The sequence below is a fragment of the Helianthus annuus genome, chromosome 2 (assembly GCF_002127325.2).
Source record: "Helianthus annuus cultivar XRQ/B chromosome 2, HanXRQr2.0-SUNRISE, whole genome shotgun sequence".
Taxonomy (NCBI): domain Eukaryota; kingdom Viridiplantae; phylum Streptophyta; class Magnoliopsida; order Asterales; family Asteraceae; genus Helianthus; species Helianthus annuus.
The window spans coordinates 101,242,542-101,251,579 of NC_035434.2; positions in this window are offsets into that span (position 1 = coordinate 101,242,542).

Below are 9,038 nucleotides of genomic sequence, written 5' to 3' on the forward strand. Positions count from 1 at the left end.
GATTATAAGTAACTGTGTTGGATGATTGGTACTTGGTTAGTTAAGATAGTTTAAAAATGAAGCTTAATTGATCATGTATTAGTAAACTTTAAACTTGGTTAACTAGTTTAGCTTTGTTAAAATGTGGGCACCATGATACTAGAAATGGTTAGTGGTTTAATAAAATGTAATTATTGTTAATCAAGAAAGCTTGCCGTCACGTAAGGACCTTAACGGGTTAAATGGTGTCGTTATGAATTCTTAATATAAATTGTTAACTTAGTTAGTAGTTTCGGCCAAAATTGCTTGCTTGGTGGATTTATATTCTAGATTTGTAAAATGAACTCGGTTGTGATTTAATCTAGTTTATGCTTGTCTCGGTGGTTGCATTGTGTTTATCGGTGTTGCTTTCCTTGTTTAAGTGAGGTTAGAAAACTCCTAACGGATGACTAACTTATTTTTAGGAGATTTTCATAGACATTTATCAATTGCACGTTAAAGAACAATTTTAGGTGGTTAAAGTGTGTTTATCGTTTTAACTTTTCGAATGATTGTCATGTTAGGATTCCCGAAAGGGATACTAATTGTCTCGAAATTGGAAAATTGACCGAATGCTTCTAGTGCCAAAACCGACTTAGTTGACATGCTTTGGTTGTCTATTAAGCAAGGCTATTTATCTATTTTAGTATTTGAAATCTACTTGTTTTATAAGTATTTGTTTATGCTTACCTTAGTTTATTAAAATCAAACAACTTATGTTTTTACCGGTAATTTAGTGACAAAGCTCTAGTATTATTTCTCCGCCCATTTCCTTGGATCGATACTTGGTTCTTACCGATGCTTTACTACATATATAACGGGGTACACTTGCCCTTTCGTGTGTGTTTTAATGTTGAAGTATAAATCACTTTTATAAATTTAAAACCGAATCGTGTGTAATTTCATTGTAAAAATATGTGTAGTCGCACACACGTCAACGCTTATACTATGCTACTCGATATGTTATACGCGATCGCTATATTCGAACGACTCGTGAGCTTTGAATGATAGGTTTCTGTATTCTGACTGCTTTCGGTGATTTTGTGATTACGTGCTTCTGTGATTGTGTGCCCTACGTGCTTATGTGCTTCTGTGACTACGTGAATTTGTGGTTATGTGCCTATGTGTTTATGTGATACATGCTTCAACATGTTCCTAAGCTTTAGTAAGTAGTAGACGTGTGAGGTGAGATTCGATTTTGATGTGTCTGAGACCTACGACGATGTCTGTTGCAGACAATGTCGTCATCTGGACACCGAACCCCACTTACTCGCCAAGAAAAGAGAGACAAACGTCTTGCTGTTATCATCGCCAAAAAAGTAGCAAAGGCTGTGAGTGAAGTGTATGAGAACGTCAGCAAATCATCTGAGGAGTCGAGAACTAAAGCTCCCAAAGATGGTGCCAAAACTGTTTTCAGCTTCAAACAGTTCAAGGCATACGGACCAAAGGAATTCACCATAGAAGATGGCCCAACAGCTATGTTTCAATTGTTTGATTCCGTCGAAATCACTCTGCGCCAAAGCGGCTGTCCAGAAAATCTCCGTACCCTAAACACAACCGGTGTTTTCCAGTCCCGCGCTCTAGACTGGTGGACGGCCGAACGAAACAAACGCGGGAATGATGCAGCTTATGAGCAGACTTGGGAAGAGCTGAAAGCCATTATGATGGACGAATTCTGCCCTCCCCATGAACGCCAAAAGCTGGAGGACGAGTTTTGGAACATTAAGTAGAAGGATGGAGACAACGCTGCCCTGACTGCTCGCTTTAAGCAGCTCAGCATTATCTGTCCCGACCAAGTCAAGACGCCAGAGATAGCAATCAAGAAGTACATTCGAGCTCTACCCGACTGTGTTGCCGATTTTATTCACGCTGCGAAGACCTCATCGATTGAAGAGACTTACCTGCTTGCCGCTGAAATCAACGACAAGCGAGTAAAAGCTGGTTTTTGGGATAAGTCCTCCAAGTCTCTACACCAAGCAACCACTGCACCGACCGCTGAAACCGCCACTGCTCAACCGTCCAAGTCATCGCGCCGCAAGAAGAAGAACAACAACAGCAGCTCCAGCAACAAGAACTGTCTTGTCACTACCACTGCTGCTCCTCTGCAAGCCGTACTGGCTCAGCAGCAGTCTCACCACCGCCCAGCACCAGTAACATATGCGCCGGCAGCAAAGCGCGCATACACAGGTCCCCACCCGCTTTGCCCAACATGCTCATACCATCATCCGATGGGTCTTGCCTGTCGTTTCTACGCCCATTGCAACCTGTACGGCCATTTCACTGCTAACTGCCGTACTGGCCCTCGTCAAGCCCAAGTTCAAGCCACTGCTCATGAAGCTCTGCTCCCAGCCCTGTAAGGTCAACACGCGACTCAGGCACCCGCGATCAACGCCCGAGTCTGCTTCGCATGTGGTGAACCCAGCCACTTTGTGAACATGTGCCCGAATAGGGTTGTGAAGTAGGAGCCCCAGCAGCAGCAACAACACCAACAGCAACAGCCTCACCAGCAGCAACAAGCAGCGCGCCAGAACTTTCAACATCAATGTACGCCAAGCCCAGACCGACAACAACGTGGTTAATGGTACGTTCCTTGTGAATGGTATTTATGCGTCATGTTTGTTTGATATTGGAGCCGATAATTGCTTTGTGTCGTTCGAATTTGAGAAGCTCCTTAGTCGTAAGCGCTCTTATCTCTCCTCGACATTCGACGTTGAAGTCGTTACTGGAAGAACTGTCGCCGTAAATTCTGTTCTTCGTGATTGTACTCTTGAGCTCAACAATCACATCTTCCCAATCGACCTTATTCTGATGCAACTCGGAAGTTTCGACGTCATAATAGGCATGGACTTTCTTCGTGAAAACCATGCTGAAGTTGTGTGCTTCGACAAGATGATTCGATTCTCGCTCGCGAACGGTGATTTACTATGTGTCTATTGCGAAACTGCTTTGAAAGGCCTCAAACTTATGTCCTGCGTCCAGGCTAGCAAGTATCTCCGCAAGGAATACAGAGCTTTCTTGGCCAACAATGTAGTAACGGAGAAGGAAAAGAAAAGGAAGACAGAAGTCAAAGACGTTCCTGTGGTCCGTGAATTTCCTCAGGTGTTCCCTGATGATCTTCCTGGACTACCGCCAAGTCATGATATCGACTTCCGTATCGACCTCGTTCCTGGAGCCAACCCTGTTGCCAAAGCTCCCTACCGACTCGCGCCATCCGAAATGCGTGAACTCTCGAACCAATTCCAGGAATTTCTTGAAAAAGGCTTTATTCGCCCGAGCACCTCTCCTTGGGGCGTGCCAGTCCTCTTCGTCAAAAAGAAGGATGGGTCGTTCAGGATGTGCATTGATTATCAGACACTGAATAAGTTAACCATCAAGAACCGTTATCCCCTACCCCATATCGACGATTTGTTTGATCAGCTACAAGGTGCTACGTGTTTCTCAAAGATCGATCTACATTCAGGCTATCACCAGCTACGCATTCAAGAGGAGGATATACCTAAAACCTCTTTTCGCACTCGCTATGGCCATTATGAGTTCGTTGTTATGCCTTTTGGTTTAACCAACGCACCCGCCGTTTTCATGGATCTGATGAATCGCGTGTGTAACCTTATCTCGACCGTTTTGTCATCGTGTTCATCGACGATGTCTTAGTCTATTCTAAGTTAAGAGCCGAACACGTGCAACATCTACGTTTGGTTCTCGAACTACTCAAGGGGAATCAACTGTATGCCAAGTTCTCCAAATGTGAATTCTGGCTAGAAGAGGTCCAGTTTCTGGGTCACATCGTGGATAGTCAAGGTATACATGTCGATCCTGCGAAGATTGAAGCAGTTAAGAGCTGGATTACACCTAAGAACCCATCGAAGTTCGTTCTTTTCTAGGACTAGCGGGTTACTATCGCCGATTTATCGAAGGATTCTCCAAGATCGCAGTGCCGCTTACCGCTCTCACGCATAAAGACAGGTCTTTTGTTTGGGGAACTGAACAAGAATCTGCCTTCCAAACCCTCAAGCACAAGCTCTGCAATGCTCCTGTCCTTACATTGCCCGATGGGAACGACGGTTTCATTGTCTATTGTGATGCTTCCAACCTTGGTCTTGGTTGTGTTCTCATGCAACGAGACAAGGTTATAGCTTACGCGTCTCGTCAGCTCAAAATCCACGAGAAGAACTATACAACCCACGATCTCGAGCTAGGCGCAGTTGTTTTTGCGTTAAAGATTTGGCGACACTACCTATATGGTACAAAGTGTACGATCTTCACCGATCATAGGAGTCTACAACACATCTTTAATCAGAAGGAACTTAATATGCGTCAACACCGATGGGTAGAACTTCTCAATGATTACGACTGTGAGATTCGTTATCACCCAGGCAAAGCAAACATCGTTGCCGACGCACTCAGCAGACGGAGTTGTTTGCTCAGCATCCGCGATACCCAAGCCCAATACGATCTCGAAGCCCTCATCCGTGAAGCCCAGCATGCCTGTTTTAATGAACGAACTCTGAAGAGAGAACGAATCTATCACGATGGAGCTCAGCTTGTAAGCAAATCGAATGGGATCTTCTATTTTCTGGACCGAATTTGGATCCCTAAGTGGACTGAATTGCGAAAGATTTTGATGGACGAAGCCCACAAATCCCGGTATTCTATTCACCGCGGTGCTGAGAAAATGTACCAGGATCTTTGCTACAAGTACTGGTGGCCGGGTATGAAAAGGGGTTTCGCTCTTTACGTGGGGAAGTGCCTGACTTGTGCAAGGGTCAAGGCTGAACACCAAAGGCCCTCTGGCTTACTCGAACAACCCCCAATCCCTATGTGGAAGTGGGAGAATATAGCTATGGACTTCATAACCAAACTTTCGCACACGTCATCAGGTCACGACAGCATATTGGTTGTTTTTGATCGCTTAACCAAATCGGCCCACTTTTTGCCAATACGGTAAGACTACAAGGTAGAACGATTAGCCCGAATCTACAGCGACGAGATCATTTGTAATCATGGTACGCCTCGCGACATCATCTCCAACCGTGATGCTCGGTTTACCTCGCGATTGTGGGAAACATTTCAAGCTGCTCTTGGTACTACGCTTAATCTGAGTACCGCATTCCACCCTCAAACGGATGGTCAGACTGAAAGAACTATCCGTACTCTTGAAGACATGCTCCGTTCGTGTGTCATAGACTTCGATGGTAATTGGGACAAATACCTACCGTTAGTCGAATTCTGGTACAACAACAGTTATCATACCAGCATCCAAATGGCACCATTCGAGGCTTTATATGGAAGGAGATGCCGATCGACTATTGTGTGGCACGAGATCAGTCACTCGCAATTAACTGGTCCTGAGCTACTACAAGAAACGACTGACAAAGTCCTCCAGATTCGAGACAACTTGTTGAAAGCTCGAGGTAGATAGAAAAGTTACGCCGATAGACGACACAAGCCCCTGGAATTTGACGTTGGCGACTACGTACTCCTAAAGGTATCACCTTGGAAGGGTGTGGTCAGATTCGGCAAGAAAGGGAAACTAGCGCCTCGATATGTTGGACCTTTTGTCGCCTACAGACTCGAACTACTGGAGGAACTTAGTAACGTCCACCCGACTTTCCACGTGTCGAACCTCCGAAAATGCCTGGCTGAGCATGATTTAATTGTACCTCTCGACGACCTTCAAATAAACGAAACACTACACTTCGTGGAAAAGCCTGTCGAAATCATGGATCGCCAAACCAAGCAGCTCAGACGCTCGCGCATTCCAATTATGAAGGTCCGACGGGAAGGCAAACGAGGCGCAGAGTTCACTTGGGAACTCGAAAGCGATATGAAGGTGAAGTACCCGCAGTTATTTAGGTGAAAGTCTATAGAGAGAAAGTTCTCCAAAGTGATTCACGGTGTTGTGCAACTTTCAGCCTAATTTTGGGACGAAATTCCCTAAACAAGGGGAGGCTGTAACACCCCGTGTTTTCAAATCTCAAAGTCAAAATCAAGATTGAAGTCAAAGGAAGAAAAGATCACTAATTTTGATCTGTCATTCCTTGCTCAATTCCTGTTTTGACTTCTTTGACTGTAGTTAGTCTATTTTATTTTTACATTAGTTGTATTATGTGGGGTAAATAGCTAAAATCTCAATAATCGAAGTATATTTATCTTTACGAATCACATTACGATTGTGAATAGTAGGAAGTAACAATGCGATAAAGTCAATTAAACACTAATCGAACTAATCTAATCAGCATCGCGCTCGCAACTCGAAATACGCATTTTTGGTGACTAATATACGTGTGTGTGTGCCTTACGTGTTATTTGTTCATGATTATTTACGTTATGTGTGGTAATCAATCAAATACATCGCAATCGAATCGCAATCGCAAACCGAATATGAAATAAGGATACTTGTATGTTGATATAGTAGTTGGGATTAAATGTAATTTGAATAGAAAACTTATCGTATCCTCATCAGTCGCAGTCGAAATCGAAATATCAAAAAATCGTCGCACCGAACACTCGAATCAGGCCGCTGATCGATCAGGCTACCAGCCGATCGAACAGCCAGCCGATCGGACTGCTGTCCGATCGGACAGGCTGTCCGATCGAGCTGCCTGGCCGATCGGCCAGCCTTTACCTCTTTTGGCATCCTATAAATACCCTTGTCATTGTCAAACTTTCTACTTTTGGAAACTTCTGTTCGACCAGCATGCTCAGCTCACTTTTTCGCAGATTTCTCTCGATTCCGGTAAGATCTCCTCCTAAATCTTGTACTTTCTTGATCTACACGCACTCCTACACCTTTCTATCTTTCAAATCTTAACTTTTAACCGTGAAATCATCAAGATTCAAGTGTTCTAGGATGATGTCATCATGGGTTCTTGAAGAACCTCATGTTTTGGCCCCAATCCACCAAGAATAGCTTGAATCTAACCGATTTCCACATAAACAAACAAAGATCTTTCATAGATCTAAACATATTCACGGTGAAAGGGATTGAAAGATGGTTTTTCCAACTTTCTTTCAACTCTTTTACACTCAATATCTTCAAAACCGATAGAAACGGAGCTTGTGCCAACTTGCTAATCATTCCGGTTGTTGATGCATGGAATGTCTGTTGACTATGTCTACATCAAGTCTTAGGTCAAGATTGGTCAAATTAGGAGCTAGAAAGTCAAATTATGTTTTATATATGTAGTTTCGCTTATATGTACCAGTTAGCATAAGGTTCTGCTTTTGTGTGCACATGGTTCCGCTTATGTGAACATCAGGTATTTCGCTTATGTGTCACATAGTAGTTCCGCTTATATGGCCTATCATATAAGCGAAACTAGATACCCTATATATACCTGATGTGTTCATTTGTGAGGGTGACACTGAAGCGGAACCTGATCATTGTATTGGTGCTAGAACTCTGTCAAAACTGATTCAAATAGCTATAAAAGAGAAGGAATTGAAAAGGAAAAGCTGTGTTACTTCGCATATATTGATTCCGCCTTTATACGTGAAGATGAACTATCTCAACTGACGGTTTAGGGTCGGAATACAGTCCAACAAGTGGTATCAGAGCTCAGGACGAGGAGTTGATACTACTACAGCTTGAATCTGCAGAATTCTCTCATTTCTACTCACTTTCTCTCATACTTTTTCAGTTTGAACTGGTTCCTACGGTTGAAATGGCCTGAATTTTGACTATAACGTGTGAAATACAGTAATAACAAACCCTAGAAAGTCTCAGGTTAAAATTCGGACTAAAACATGGTGAAAACTGGTTAAAACTAGGTTCTGCTTATACGGACATCGAGGTTCCGGTTGAAAGACCTAGTTCCGCTCATAAGTTCCGCTTGAAAATACATAAGTTTCGCTTGTTTGAACAACTAGGTTCGCTTTTGTGTCACTGTTTTGGAGTGGTTTCGCTTATCAGAACATTAGGTTTCGCTTGTACTACCTACTTTCGCTTGAAGGTTTCGCTTGAAAGAACAAATTAGTTTCGCTTGTAGTGACATTGTACTTTCGCTTATTTGGACCTTTCCCACTTTTGCTTATACGAACTAGTGTGTTTCGCTTATTTGTCATACATAGTTTCGCTCATCTGTCAAGTCTACTTTCGCTTATACAGACACAAACTGATTTTGCTTATCAGTCATTCAGACTGGTTTCGCTTATTAGTCATATTTTTCAAAATCTCGAAAAATTTTTTCTAAGTGTTGATTGATTTTGCAGGTACATTCAAGATGGATGATATATTCTTGAATCCGTTTTGCGACATGTACGCGTTTGCTGGAAATTCCGGAAATGATGATACATCGTCAAGCAATGTGAACGAGAATCAGCCGAAAGAAAAGAAAAAGGAAGCTTGGGAATCAGAAAGTGCATTCGGAACATTCAACAAACCCCCAAAGCTAATGGCTATCGAGGAGTACAGTCGGTGGTCTCGGAAGTTTGAAGATTGGATGATGGCTTTTGCATTTCCCAGTTGGAAAAGTCTGAAGAACGGTTATGAAAACGGAAACAAGAATGGTGAAGCCCTAACATCTGCTGATGAGATTGATTCATTTGTAGCTGAACAAAAATGCGTGGCTTTGTTGTTCCAATCTGTTTGGGAAGACATCATTTCTTTGATCGATTATTCAAATGCAAAAGTTCTTTGGCAAAAGCTAGAAAAGAAATGCCTAGGAAGTACTGAAATTGTTAAAAGTAAAAAGAAACTTCTTAGAAAAGAGTTTGATATGCTTGGTTGTCTCAAGAATGAATCAGTTTGTAAAATGATAGAAAGGTTTGGTCATCTGAAGCTGGAATTAGCAAGACATGATATCAGATATTCTGATGAAGAACTTGTTGACAAACTGTTCAATTCATTGCCAGACGAGATGGATTGGAGATGTTATGCGCTGATGTTGAAGAACACTATTGCTCCTGAAAAGTTAAATCTAGATTTGGCGATTGAGAGACTTGAAAGTCACGAGTTGGAACTGAAGAAGACGTACAAAGTCAATCACTCATCTTATCAACAGAATTTGGATCTATATTAT